The sequence below is a fragment of the Podarcis vaucheri genome (assembly GCF_965113315.1).
Source record: "Podarcis vaucheri genome assembly, chromosome: 17".
Taxonomy (NCBI): Eukaryota; Metazoa; Chordata; class Lepidosauria; order Squamata; family Lacertidae; genus Podarcis; species Podarcis vaucheri.
Window position 1 is genome coordinate 32,376,497 of NC_138755.1, and position 15,048 is coordinate 32,391,544.

General features: G+C 42.4%; 1 protein-coding gene across 6 annotated transcripts in view; it reads right to left on the minus strand.

Annotated features, from left to right (window-relative positions):
- TRABD2A (TraB domain containing 2A) overlaps positions 1-15,048 on the minus strand; it is a 125,750-nt gene that overhangs the window by 37,330 nt on the left and 73,372 nt on the right. The gene's annotated exons all lie outside the window — the stretch shown is intronic.

The window sequence follows — 15,048 nt, forward strand, 5'->3', positions numbered from 1 at the left end:
TTTTTGAAAGAGGAATTATCATTTGAGCACACAAACAGGTGAAAAGGTGGTATCTATAGCAGCTACCGATGCAACTTTTCCATTTATGATTCTTTGGATCAGCAAAGATAACACATCAACCTTGGGGAGGGTGTTCGCACAGTAGAACCAGCATGACCAATGGTTAGGGGTGATGGGAGTTGCAGATTCCCCTTCCCTAATATCTTTTCCAGAGTAAAAATATCAGCCAGCATCAGAACCACTGGCCCTAGAAAGCTTACGGTAAGCTAAAATAATCAATTTATACCTAAACTGAATGAAAAATAATAATCTGAGAGGCCAAATACCCAAATTTACTAAGGACAGTCATCTGTTTTTAGGGCTCTGGTCCAAGTTCAGATTAGAGAGACAGAACCGTAAGAAGATTGCCGAGGCCTTGAAGCTGCCCATCAACAGCTAGCAGCCCCAGGGCAGCAGACTGAGTAAGCACACAGGTCACCCTCTCCCCACTGTAATGAATCACAGAATCAAAGAATTGTAGAGTTGGAAGGGACACCAAAGGAGCATCTAGACCAACCCCCTGCAATGCAGGGTATGCAGATGTCCCTTACGGGGATCGAACCTGCAACCTTGGCATTATCAGCACCACGCTCTAACCAACTGAGCTATCCAGGCTGTATTAATATATTGCATTTTTATTTAAATTAAATTCTTTCTAAATATCCATCTTGACATTTATTAAATTTATATCCCGCACTTCCCACCAAAGGAGCACAGATAAAGAGGAATGTAAATGAACAAATGCAAATCTGCCCTGTCTTTTGGTGACAGGTTTCCTCCTTTGTGGCGGTTCATACGCAACCACCCTAAAAGTAACAAACAATTGCAAAGAAATGAGGATCCTCTCAGTTTCTGCTGCCCAGACAGAGCCTCACAGAATATCAGCTTTGATGAAACTTTTCTCCATTCGGATAGCCTCGGAAGGGCACACCAAAACATTATCCTTCCCCACAAAAAACATGAAATATAATGTCGGCAGAAGCTCATTTACAAAGGTAGACAGATACTCCATGTAAATATCTAACACACAGGACACTAAAATGTTCAGAGTTTATATGTTTTAGTTCAGCCCTTTTGTTGTTAACTTCACCACCAATGGATTAAGATTAGCAATGGCTATTAAACTATGCAACACAATTTTCCTGAGCCTTCATTGATTCTGCATTCTGAAGTAGCCAGAACGGTTGAGGAGAGGGGGTCACATCACATCTCTTAGCTAACTCCCACCACTTCTCTACAACTGACCCATTCAGTTTTGCACAGGGAAGCAACGCTGAGGAGTTAGCTCCACCACCTGTCCTAAGAGTGCATCTTAGATCCTGTCTGAGATCTTCCAGAGCACAGAAGGGTTGAGTAGCAAAAGCACAGGGGAAGAAGCGTGGAAAAGACACTGCTTTAAGGTTCATGCTGCACAGGTTAGATATTTGAACACCAAAGCGCAAACAAAACAATGGTTTTGGTTCAATTGCATCTCATTTATGGATTGAAAGCAACAGCAGCAGACAAGAACAATTTTATTCTCGGGAGGAATAAGCAGACATTGGCAATTTCTGCTCTTGTTTTTGTCAGAATTCTCCGACATCCTTTTACACCAAGTCACCTGCTTGGACAGGGCATGAATGTGAGCTGGGAACATCCCGGTTCAGCTTTCACCATTACCATGTGGGAGGTAATCCATTGGGAACAGTCAAGTACAACATTCCTTGTTTTGCTAGAGTGGACACGCAAGGGAATGTTTGGTCTAGCCAGTCGAAACTTCCTGTTCCTCCTGGCCTGGAGCATCCTTCCTTGCATGTGGCTAGTAGGTGGACATAACCTTTCGAGACCTGGTAAAAGGCCAAGTCATGCAGCCACCTCTCCTCTTTTCGACCTTCCTGTTCGTCCTGTCTGCTTCCTGAATCACCTGGACCGTACTGTTGGCTGCCACAGCAGTCCCCCAGGTAATCTCCCATATGGGGTAAACCTGTTTGTACATGTTTGTAACTTTAAGCCTTAAGCCTGCCTTCAGGGATCATACTGTGCTCTGCCTGATCGTAAGTAAAACCACTTTTTGTTACTTATGAGTAAGACTGTGGTGTCTTTATTCTTTTAGGAGGGATTCAAAAGGGGTCTCACCAGGAATATTAGAACATATCTCAATCTGGACAAGCCAGATTGAATTGCTTATTGTCTTAAGAAACTCACACGAGTTTGCAACCAGCTTTCTGCTGCGTAAGAAGGGGAATGCACTCTGCTAAGTGAAGAAACTTGCTAGTGCAAGTTAGGAAGGATATTAATAAACAATATATCCTCTCCTGCCACCCTCAACATTCCCACAGGTGTAGTTACGCCACTATTCTTTCAACCTGCAATATCAATTCCTATTTCTGATGGAAGTAACCATGGTTAGGGATTCAAAATGGTAGACAAGAGGGAGGGACAACAAAAGCAACCTTAAGAAGGGGGGAACCCAAAGTGAATATCTTCAATGGTCAAGGAATGGTGCCTTACTATTGCAGCAGGAAAAATAAAAACTGTGCAGAAAAGAGGAATAGAATTGAGTTTCCTAGAAAAAAAAGGGGGCATGGCTGACTCTACAAGTGAACAGGAGCATTTCATACTGCAACATTTCACTGCAGTTCCTTCATATAGGAATTATAACGCTGAACCTTACAGGTTTCTGTCAGGATTTCAATGTGAAGCATTCTGGAAAAGCACTTCATAAATATCACTATCACCATTATGTACAGGACAGATTCTCCACTAGTTCAACCCAGCATAACTAACACATGTTTTACAGACAGAGAGTCTCGCTCGGAGTACAGCTGTAAGGAAAAACAACTGAAATCATAATTACAGATTGGCTGTGCTTCCATAATATACTGCAGGTGTCACTGTAGGCATGGAAATCCTAGTCTTTTTAACTCTGGGTGAATCCTGCACTTTTTACTTTTTTGGTAGGCAGTGTTTGCAGGCAAATTTGGTGTCTCTTTTGTGTCTCAGCAGAATGGAGTGTTTTGCTTTAAATATTATTGGTGGTACTCTAGGCCCCCAGTCAGGTATCTCTCCCCTTTGTGTTCAATCAAGACTAGAACAAGATTGCAAGCAAGGGGTTTCAGATCCTTTCTTTAACGTACCGAATGAAATAGAAAATGAATTATAAAGTTTATCTTTTATTATTTCCCCATTCCCTCATGCAGTTAACACACCAGAACCTAAAGACCCTGGGTTTAGATCTCACCCTTCTAGATTAAACCTAATCTAGTTGCTGGATCTTCAAACCCTAAAAATACAGTATCACAGAATATAAATGAATACAGTCCATACAATGCTATCCACAGAGTGTTTCAGGCAGCTTTCATGCAATGGGAGGAAGCTGCTTAAAACCAAAATCCACACATGAAAAACACCAGGAATCCCAGGACTACAACCAAAATACACGTTTCCTGTTTAGATACACTGCCAGAAGTCATCTGGAGAGGTTGAGTATCACCAATACACAGATTATCATGACATCCATCTGTCCCCCACAATCAAATACAGTGGTACCTTGGGTTAAGAACTTGATTCGCTCTGGAGGTCCGTTCTTAACCTGAAACTGTTCTTAACCAGAGGCATCACTTTAGCTAATGGGGCCTCCCACTGCTGCCGCTGCGCGATTTCTGTTCCTGAAGCAAAGTTCTTAACCTGAGGTACTATTTTTGTGTTAGTGGAGTCTGTAACCTGAAGCGTCTGTAACCCAAGGTACCACTGTATAAGTAGGGTTGTGAGTGTTCTAAATCAGCATCTGGCTGTAGGCAGGGCTTACTTTCAGCCAGAATTCACCAGAACTCAGTTTTGGCACCATTGCCATTGTAAGAGAACAAGGGAGGCGTTCGTGGCGAGTCCTAGCACCTCTTTTTCTAGAAAAATAGCACTGGGTGTAGTAATGGACAAGATGAGGATCAATAAACAAGACTCAATCCAGAGAAGACAGTAGTGCTTTTTGTCCACAGCCGGCCGTTCCATTAGGAACTTGGTCCTCCAGCTGTTTTTGGACTACAACTCCCACCATCCCTAGCTAACAGAACCAGTGCCCAGGGATGATGGGAACTGTAGTCCCAAAACAGCTGGAGGGCCAAGTGTGGCCATCAGTGCATTAGGCAAACCAAGGCAACTGTCTTAGGCAGCAGGTGTGAGGAAATTGATGCTCCTTGACGGACCATCCCCACTCCATCTCACCTGGCCAGTCGTATGGCTCTCGATGTCTGCTTTCCCCTGCCAATCTCTAGGAAGATCCAAGGGGGACCTCAGGGCAAGGCATTCTGGACAAGGTGACCATGAAAGTGCCTGTGCTGACATTACACTGATTTGAAACCCCTCTGCTCCCAGGGATTTTAGGTACCATCAGCTGCAAACCACCGCAGCAGCACAGGCGCTTTCATGGCCACCCTGCTTGGCGTATACCTCACTCCAAGGACCCCAAAGGACCTTTTTTTGAGTGAAGAAGAATGGTGGAGGGCAGCTGAATCTCTTGGTGGGTGACAAGACGAGTGGCTCTGAAAAAGTTGTGCACCCCTCTTAATGATCAAGTCTGCAGGCTGGTTTCTCCCACTTGTTTCATCACCCCAAGCTCTCCAGAGAAGTCACTTGGCTTTACTAGCTGGGAGACAGCAGTTGGGAGTTTTGTCCAGCACCTGAGTTCCTTCCCCTTAGTGGGCCAAAAAGAAATATGAAAAATTAGCCCAGTCTGGTCTTGGTATGGGCCTTTCCAAGTGGTCATTCCTAGTTGCTCCAGCTATCTATGGTTGCTTACTTTTCTTGATGGCACTAGGTCTAACATGACAGATCTATAGATCCTGAGAGTGGGGAAATGGCCCCAAGAACTGTCCACTGTTGTTGGCTTCCTTGCTGCTCTCTGTTTAGAAGACAATATAGTGTGCACCTAACTTACTCTCAACTCAAGCTACCAATTCCTGAGTCATAAAGGCTGCCTATGAATTAAACAGTACATACAAATTCAGTCTAATTATGCTTTCTATCATATCCATTTATGGACAACTGAAACAATGGAAACGTGTCAAATCAGAAGGAAAATCTAAAGAAATAATTTGCAAAACCAGCTGTCCCAAATTCAATTCATCACAGAAGTGAGATTGATCCAGTCAGAATTTCTAGACACTTCCCTTGCAACTGCTTTACACATTCATTATTTGAAAAGCACACATTTGCAATCTAGATCGACATGAAATGAAGCCAGGAAAGGACCTGTTCTCTTGTTTGAATTATCTCAAACAAATCAGCAAGGGTTTGACATTCAGCCATTTGTTTCATCTGCCATTTGGATGCCACAGGCCTTGGTTGGAAGCCCTCCAACAGCTCACTCAGCGACATGGCTTGAAAGCAGAGATCCCGGTGTGGCTTGAAACTGATATTGAGGTGTCAGACATGCAAGCCCACAATGATTTCACGACATGAAAGGAGTTAGTCAAGGAGTTTTTCCATGGCATTGGAGACCCATGTCGCTTGCACACATTCTCTCTCTTTCGGCACTCGCAATGTAAAGAGCATAGAGTGACATTTTGGATGGGGAGTTGGTGACCATTACAACCTGCCCTAAACATTTTTTTCAGAGCTGTGTTTAAAAATATAACTAGCCAAGGAAAAGTGCACCAATATAGAGCAAACAAACAAACAAAAAACCCCTCACAACAATAGTTTTATTTGCAAAGTTTCTGAGGGTCAAACTAGATAATTATGGACAACCCAACTTTCACCGCACATCCAAATAACAAAACAAAACCAGAAGAAGGGTGTAATGTGTAACAGGTACTTAATTCTTCTTGGTTGAATCTTCACAACCTACCACTACCTGATACCATTGATCAGTTTTTCTCCAGTCACTGCTTACAAAATAGAATTTTCAGCTATCATGGAGAATAATATAAAGTAAATTTCATATTGTGGTGAACTTTTGTACTCTGGACTTCAAATAGAAATTACTTTTTAAAAAAAAACAAAATCAGAGAAGGTTCTATGCATTTTTTCATTAGTATCTCTGAACTACGCTGCAGTAATGGGGAAAATTTAAAACTTAGGAAATTTAAAGCCAATGTATCCTTATTGATCCTAGGTAGGTGTTCTCTATGATTAAGGCCATATAAAGCTGTAGGCACAGCCCACAACCCCGTTTCAGCCTGGCATCTGAACCAGGCCAGTTCACAAAGGCTGTAATTTGGACGCTGAAGAGGAGAGAATGGTACAAACAAGACAAAAAGAAATTCAACAGCAACATGAGGGCCCTGCTAGAAGATCCCAAGTGCTTAAATAACAGCAGGAGACCAACTAAATCAAGAAAAAAAATACACTGATGCCCCATGGATCCAGTTTGCACATAACACTAAGCCATAGTTTAGGCTTACAAGAATGAGCCATGGTGAGCCTTGTGCTTTCATGCTTTCTCCCTTCTTTCCTCCCCCAGCAAAGCAGGAAGAAGGCTGGATGGTTTCACTTTCATTTTAGATAATTTAGAACTACATCTGAACCCTAAACTGTGGTTAACTGTGGTGAAAACATCAGCTTTGAAAACCACACAGCTTTGTAAATTTTGAAACTGCTGTTACAAAGGCTGAAAAGCTAAGTATATTATAGCATAAGCTTTTGTAGGTTAGAATCTGCTGCATCAGAGGCATCAAATATTATTTGCAATCTGATGAAGTGGACTGTAGCCCCTAAAAACTTATGCTATAATAAATGTTTTCCTATTTATGGTGACACTGGATTGTTCTTGATGCAATGGATTAACATAGCTACACCTCTTCTGGAGGTTCTCTCAACAAATGAGAACGTAACGTGGGAAAGTCCTGATATAATTTATGGTGAAACTTCTAGGTATGAAAACATAAGAGACCACCACATCAGTTTGGGAAATTTCTACCAAGTTCCCGTGCTCTTCTACTGTGCAGAATTTAAGTACATTCACATATCAACTCTCCTTTTCTTCTGAATCGACTAGCCAATGAGCCATTTGGAAACAATTATTTGGAGCAAATAGAGAGGCTTTTCTAGCATATAGGATCAGTCAGTTACCTCCATGCCTTTTAGGACAAAAATTGTTCAAGCCATCTCTCCGCATCCCAGTTCCAGAATATCACCAAGCTCTTTGAGCCATCACAAGATCTGAAGATGTCACAATAAGTAATCCCTGTGAACGTTACTTGTCGGGACGGGGTGGGGGAGAGAGAGAAGGGATCAGGAAAAGAACCTCAAGTTTGACGAGCAGTTGTTTGTGATCACACGCCATGACCAATGGCAAACTGAGGGAGACAAGAGTGCCTTTATCAAGGAGCCCTAAGCAAGCTCATAATTACTGGAAGTTATAAAACATTACACTCCAGCTAGCAGGAACTATGGGCCACTGTGCAGATGGCATGTCTTTCCTAATCCAATGTGACAGCTTCCCCGACATGCTCAAAGCAGCCCTTTAAAGGATCCTAATGGTTCTGAAATTGTGGCAGCATTAGAAACCGCTTTCAGAGGCGGCTTGGGCCTGTCGTTGAGTTGCCCCGGCTCACAGCCCATTCAAAACCAAGAATAAACTTCTCCCCTCATCCACATTCGTCAGCACAAAAGTAGAAAACCCAGGACTACATTTTGCAAGTAAACCTTCTCTGCCCACCAAGAATGTACTTTGAACGCTGGTCTGGTTGATTTGGCAAGGACTGAGACAACACTTAGAATGTCATGCAGCTCTACGCGTCAGGCCCAGCCAGCACCAATTTTTTGAAAGAGCAGCCTATTCCAATTCAAATAATTATGATGCTCTTGTCTAGACTTTTTCTGCTTTAGCTCTCTTAAGAGCTCCGAACGCAACACGGCAATTTCAGTTTCTAAATTTGTCGTGCAAATGGATTGAATAGCTGCGGCGATTAAAACAGAGGATCTGCCAGAAAACAAAAAAGATTGCTACACAGGGAACAGTTTTGACACTTTGAAGAAATGGCGCTATTATGACAATGGAGCAAGCACTGACTGTGTTCCGCAAATAATCTAATGGAAATATGTAAGTAGTGTTTGTATTGTTATGAGATTGTGGATGCCAGATACCTAGAATTCAACAAGTAGGGCTGGGCGATATCTGGTTTCCAACTCTCCTTCGCTAGATAACTCCCTGTGACCAACGTTAGCTCTAAAAACAATTGCATCCCTCCATGTACCAGATTAGCAATGATTGCTGGAAGGAGAACAGAGAGAAGAAACACCATGGTGCTCCTGTAGAAGCCTTCGTCTGCCCCACCTGCAATGAAACATGTCTCTCCCATATTGGTCTCTACAGCCACAGCAGGTTTGACTTTACTGCCCAAAGGCCAACTCTTCCATTGTCTCTCGAGACAGACGGATGCCAACAACCTCCATGTACTAAGCAGCACACAAAAAATGGCACTTGAAAAAGCACATTTATGCACATTTTTAACTCCTTTAGGAGACACTTTGCAACAGCTAAAGCTTGAAGTATTTCAACTTCAGCTAAGAGATCATCCAGGATTTGGGCACATGCAGCAATCTAGCTAATCCTGTTACAGCAGGGCAACACGACTTCCAGAAATTTACAAGGCTGGTTACATAAATCTTCCTTAACACCATTATAGGACAGAGTAGAGATTACAATACATCTCTAACCTAAACATTGTTACATGCTCAACTTTCACTGACTGGATTGGACTGAAGCGGAGCAGATCACATTTTCTCCAGCTTCAAAATGCACTGACAGCTATAAGAAACGAGCCCCTCTTCCCCTCCCCAAATACTTGGCTGTTCACATTTGACCTTCACGCACAAAACAAATGTATTAATGAATCCAGTGCAAAGACTGAGAGACTGCAACTAAGCATTAAAAGCAAAAAGTGTGCTTCCTAAGAGATATCTTAGGTCAAACTGCTGATGAATACCTAAATAGATTTCATTTTTCCCCCAGGTGTTCAACTGAAGTACACCACATACCTGTTGTTGTTGTTGTTTTTTGCAGCCTTCGAAAAACAGACCAATTGCAAACTGAAATATAGTGTATATTATATACATTGTGTACAATATTACCATGCAAGTGGTGTTTGAGAAACTTTGTGTGGAGGGCTCTAAAGGTTTGGAGAGATTAGCCTCAACCATATATAATTTATTGATCAAAAGCAAATTTGAGTATGGAGTAGAATTGAAGATAGCTTGGGAATCCGACAGGTGTGAAATTTAGTGCAGTGGAATGGAAATCTATGTGGCCACATCTCAAAAATTGTCTCAGCAAGGTTGCATCATATGAATAAATCTCTCCCGCTTAGGTGCTATCCAGTAAGAGGGCGACTTGCTCCATTTAAGGTGGCAATGTAATACAGTTAAGACTTTTTGAAGAGGGCCTTTTTAACAGTTAGTGGGATTACAACCTTGCATCCAACCTCCAGCTTACTCTACTTACAGAACACAATAAAAAGGTAGTGCGTAAGGACCTCATAATAAACCTCTTTGTGGAAGCTCAAAGGTACATAGGACATTTCTGGAAATCTAAAGGAGGTTTTCCCATTCAACAATGGTACTACAAGACATGGCAGTCCGCACCAGCTGAAAAGCTGACAGGTAGTTGCAGAATTGTTGGGAGAGAAGGGAATGAAATATAGCAGGAGAACGCTCACGAAGTACAGATCCTTTTCATTAAGTAAAATCAGCCATAAATAAGAAGTGTACCCCCCCCCAACTCAATTGCCCAGTAGATTGATGGCCCTTGTGGTCCCCTTCCAACTCTACAACTTTTATGGGGTTGGGGGGCGGCAGCTTGTAGAATCTTTGCTAGTTTTTGTTGGGACTGTGTGCCTCCGATAAAGCTATTCATTGTATGTATTACTTGAAGACTTGACTCAAGGTAACTGTTGTTCATTTCAAGCAAACAGTTCTTAACAAATAGGTAGCCGTGTTGGTCTGCCATAGTCAAAATAAAAAAATTCCTTCCAGTAGCACCTTAAAGACCAACTAAGTTAGTTCTTGGTATGAGCTTTCGTGTGCATGCACACGAAAGCTCATACCAAGAACTAACTTAGTTGGTCTTTAAGGTGCTACTGGAAGGAATTTTTTTAGTTCTTAACAAAGTATTTACAGGCAATAATGCTATGCAAGTATATGCATTATGTGGTGGTGGTGAATTACTGCAGCGAAACAAAAAGTAGATGACCCAAATCATGAATTGCATGGAAGCAGTAAATAACAGGCCACTGTTTGAAACCAAATTCGTGAGAAATAGTATTTTCCACACGCAGGCAACTTGTGGAATCTATTCTAAAGAAGCATGGCAAAAGTCAGCAATTTAACTGCAGCCAGATAAAGCAATATTTTTTTTTCATTTCAGATTATCTTCACAAGAGGTCATGAAAATTATGGACTGGCCTAACCACTGCTCTGGAAGAGTCCAGGAGGGTGTGACACTATCTGTCAACTGATCAGTGAAATTGGATTTGACACTAACAAAGAGGCAAATATGTCCTGTTAGACTTACTATTCAGTGGTGTCTTGTACTACTAGGGCATGTCACTTTAGGGAGTGAAATTTTAGGGAGTGCAAATGTTTTAGGGAATGCAAATTTCTCCAGGGAATGGTCTTAAAATAAGTTTTTTGGTGTGAGGAATAAGTCCACTATTATTTTTGTGATTGGCAAGTCTACGTTTGACAATGAACCACATAAACTGGTTCCGGAAAACCAAAGAATTTTAATTTTACCTTCTGAAAATGTCAAGCAATTCATCATCATCATAAATATAACTACAAGTACTTGGTGATCATTTTAATGATTTCTATGCAACACAACACATTATGTTATGTTTTGCAACATAATGTGCAACACATTATGGCACTGCAGGGTTTCAAACCCATTTTAAAGGCCTTGTGTCAATTGTTGAGTGTGTGTGTGTGTGTTGTTGGTTGTGTGTGTGTTTGTGTGTTTCAGTAAAACAAAAGTGCTGGTGCCCTACACCAGCCACTGGAAGAATGCCCCCTATTTCTTCTGAACTCTCCCCCTTTCCCAGTTCGATAATTCAATCTCCAGTCCTGCTGACCTAGTTTATCCCAGGAAGGAAAATGTTTACATGAATATAAAATGCAATGTGCTTTTCATTTATTCAAAATAATATTTGCAATGCTGTACTGTTTAAACGCATGCAAACACACAACCCTAGTATTGAAAAGGCGTATTTATGTTTACTGAACAAAACACATCCATATGCTTCATGAAAACTGTAATGAGCCATGTTCAATTGTATCATGACTCATCACTTGGTTCAATGAGGTTGGATTGCTATGCAGTTGTTTCTTCAAAAGCAGTAGTTCGTGGATTTATTTATTTTTAGTTAAGTCTTATCAATCCATCAGCATAAACAATTTGACTTGGTGCAGAAATACACACTAACTCAGACTCTATGGTTTGCAGTGTGAACAGTTCATCACCCTGGCGGGTTCTCTAAGGACAGTGGAGCAGCAAGCTTTGAGTCAAACTGAATTTCAACAAGACAAGATAAACATTCTTTTAAAACACACACACACACACACACACACACACAACCCCATTGGATCCAGGTCTTGTTCTTTAAAACAATTTTTAAATCAAACTTTTAGAAGGCTTGCTGTCCCTGCCTGCTCCTCCAGGAGGTGCTGCTGTCACCAATAAGGTGCCACTCTGGGAATTGATCTGATGAATTGATAAAAAAAGCTATGACAAAATGGACAATAGATTTGGGCATAATATAGAATATGATGCATGGGTCAAACTTTGGAATGAGAATTTAAAATTTGCTGCATGCTCTACTTTAAAAGAGAACGTAATGAAAATGGTTTATCGCTGATATCTTACTCCCATCAAACTAGCAAAAATGTATAGGACGAGTAGCAAAATCTGTTGGAAATGTAAAGAAAAGGACGGTGATTTTTACCACATGTGGTGGACATGTGATAAAATGAAAGAGTTTTGGGAATTGATCTATAATGAATTAAAAAAGATGTTTAAATATACTTTCCCAAAAAAGCCTGAAGAACTCTTGCTAGGTTTGATAGGAGAGGATATTAAGAAGACAGACCAAAGACTATATATGTATGCTACGACAGCAGCCAGAGTTCTGATAGCCCCAAAGTGGAAAACACAGGAGATACCGACTGTAAAGGAGTGGCAGACAAAGTTGGTCGTGTACGAGGAATTAGCAAAATTGACACATAGGATTCGCAGTCAGGAGGAAACAAAGTACCAAAAAGAATGGAGTAAATTTATGGTCTATATCAGTTAGAACTGTAGAAATTTGAAGACGTTAGCAGGACTGAAATAAATCTTATGTCACGGTTTAGTCTTTTACTAATGAAACTGAATTAAAGATTGGAATAAGAAAACCTGCGGAAGGGAAGGAGGGAAGTCAATGGCTCTATGGAGCATAAAGTAAGATAGATGTAAAAAGACTTGATATATTTGTTTGTTGGTGTTGATATATCTAAAATGAAAACTTAATAAAAAGCATATTAAAAAAAAATAAGGTGCCACTCGGTGGCGCTCAGGAGCTGGTGATAAGGAGGAGCAAGGGGGGGGGGGTCCTGGGTGGAACGGTGAGGAGGGGAAACCACTGCCCCAGGGTCTGGATCGGCAGTTGAATGAGCTTAAAGCACCCAAGACGGAGAAAGGGTTTTCAAAATGCATGCATTTGTAGGAGAGTGCCAACTTTTGGGGGATAATAATAATAATTTTTTATTTATACCCCGCCTTTCCCGGTTCAGAAAACTGTGCTCAGGGCGGCTAACAACAAATTTAAAACACTTACCGTATTTTTCGCCCTATAGGACGCACTTTTTCCCTTCCAAAAATGAAGGGGAAATGTGTGTGCGTCCTATGGGGCGAATGCAGGCTTTCGCTGAAGCCTCGAGAGCGAGAGCGGTAGGTGTGCACCGACCCCTCTCACTCTCCAGGCTTCAGGAGAGCCCCACCGCCAGCCCCACAAGCTCGGGGGACAGCGGGGAGGCAGAATGCCACCATCCCGCTGTCCCCCGACTAGGTTAGAAGGCTGGCAGGGGGGAAAAGCCTGCTCCTCCCCGTCGCCAGCCCCACAAACTCGGGGGACAGCGGGGAGGCGCAGCGCGAATAATTTTTTTCCCTTAATTCCCCCCGCAAAATCTAGGTGCGCCCTATGGGCCGGTGCGTCCTATAGGGCGGAAAATACGGTAATTGATGCAACAAAAAACAGCATAAAATACAGTATAAAACGTGAATAACAATAAATTCAGAATTCAAAAATCAATTTAGGGGGGAAATCCATCCAATAAACATTAGATGATCACCAGGGCTAGCTGGCTAAATTAGTCCTATTTGGGCCAGCGAGGAGACCAAGGGAGAATTAGCTGTGGGATCCCAGAGCGGGTAATCTCCATAAAAAGGGGTGGGGGAAGGGAGGGAGGGGGGGAAGAAGATCAGGCTAAGTTCAAATTGTAAGCCAAGCAGAATAGCTCTGTCTTACAGGCCCTGTGGAAGGAAGTTAAATCCTGCAGGGCCCTGGTCTCATGGGAAAGAGCATTCCACCAGGTCGGAGCCATCACTGAGAAGGCCCTGGGCCCAGGACCTCTAAACTATGATTATTCATGGATAGACAGGTGGCTTTCCCCCTGCTCCTAGAGGAGTTTGTGGCTCACTGGAATCCAGGCGCTTCCTTTCCACCTGCCTTTCAGTCGCAGATTTGTAGAGTTGAAAGGCTCCCGTAGGGTCATGTAGTCCAACCCCCTGGAATGCAGTTTTTAAATGCCACACGGTGTGCAGAGAAAGGGTTTTCTCCCTCTCTTGGGACACTGAGAACTTGGGGACCACCCAGCGAAGCTGAATGTTGCAAGATTCAAAGAGAGATGACAAAGTCCTTCACGCAGCGCACAGTTAAAACTAAGGAACTTGCTTTTCACAGGGGACAGTAATGGCCACCAACTTGGATGGCTTTAAAAGCGGATTAGACAAATTTGTGGAAGAGGAGAGGGCTATCGAAGGCCAGGATGGCGATGATCTGCCTCCACACTCGGAAGCGGTGATACTTCTGAATACAGAATACAGAAACCACAGGAGGGGAGAGGGCTCTTGCGCTCAAATCCTGCTTCCCATAATGGGCATCTGGTTGGTCACTGTGACAACAGGACGTTGGACTAGATATAAGGCCATTGGTCGGATCCAGCACACTCTCCTTCTGTTCTTAAGGGAGTATTTATTATTCAAGGAGAATTACCCTTTTTCCATTGCCAGATTTACCATGGGCTTTGCAATTGGAAAAAGTAGGAGATTTTTTTTCCAAATGTAAAATAGAAGTATACAGAAAACTATCCATCCTTCCATCTTACTGTAGGGTTTTGTTTCATTCGGAAAAGTAAAATTTTATTTTATGGTTTTTCATTGTTTACATTTTGAATTAGATATATATGGGGGCGCAAAAATCTTTTAAGTGCTTAGGGCCTCTAAAGGACGCAATCTGACCCTGTGTCAAGTGACCCACTTTCTTTGCCCACACAGTTTGAAATCAAACTAGCAAGGGAATGGGCGCAGCATGGTTGTGCTGTGTCTTCCCAACTGCCAACAATCATACAAACCTCACTTTTGGCAGGTAGCTGTGTTGGTCTGACACAGTCGAAATAAATTATAAAATTGTCCAGTAGCACCTTAGAGACCAACTAAGTTTGTTCTGGCTATAAGCTTTCGTGTTCAGATATCTGAAGAAGTGTGCATGCACACGAAAGCTTATGCCCAGAACAAACTTAGTTGGTATCTAAGGTGCTACTGGAGAATTTTTTAATTGGTTCAACATGTTTGCTATTAGTCAATGTGCACTCCAACATGTTGCATTCTTGAACGTATTCCATGATATCCTATACTGAAAGGTGCCCTTCCTAAGTAAATCCATGTCGTGTTGCTATCAGTCAGTGGCGTAGCGTGGGGGGTGCAGGGGGGCCGCCCGCACCAGGCGCAACATCTGGGGGGGGCGCTCGCACTTGCAGCTCTCTGCCCCTACCTGGCTCACT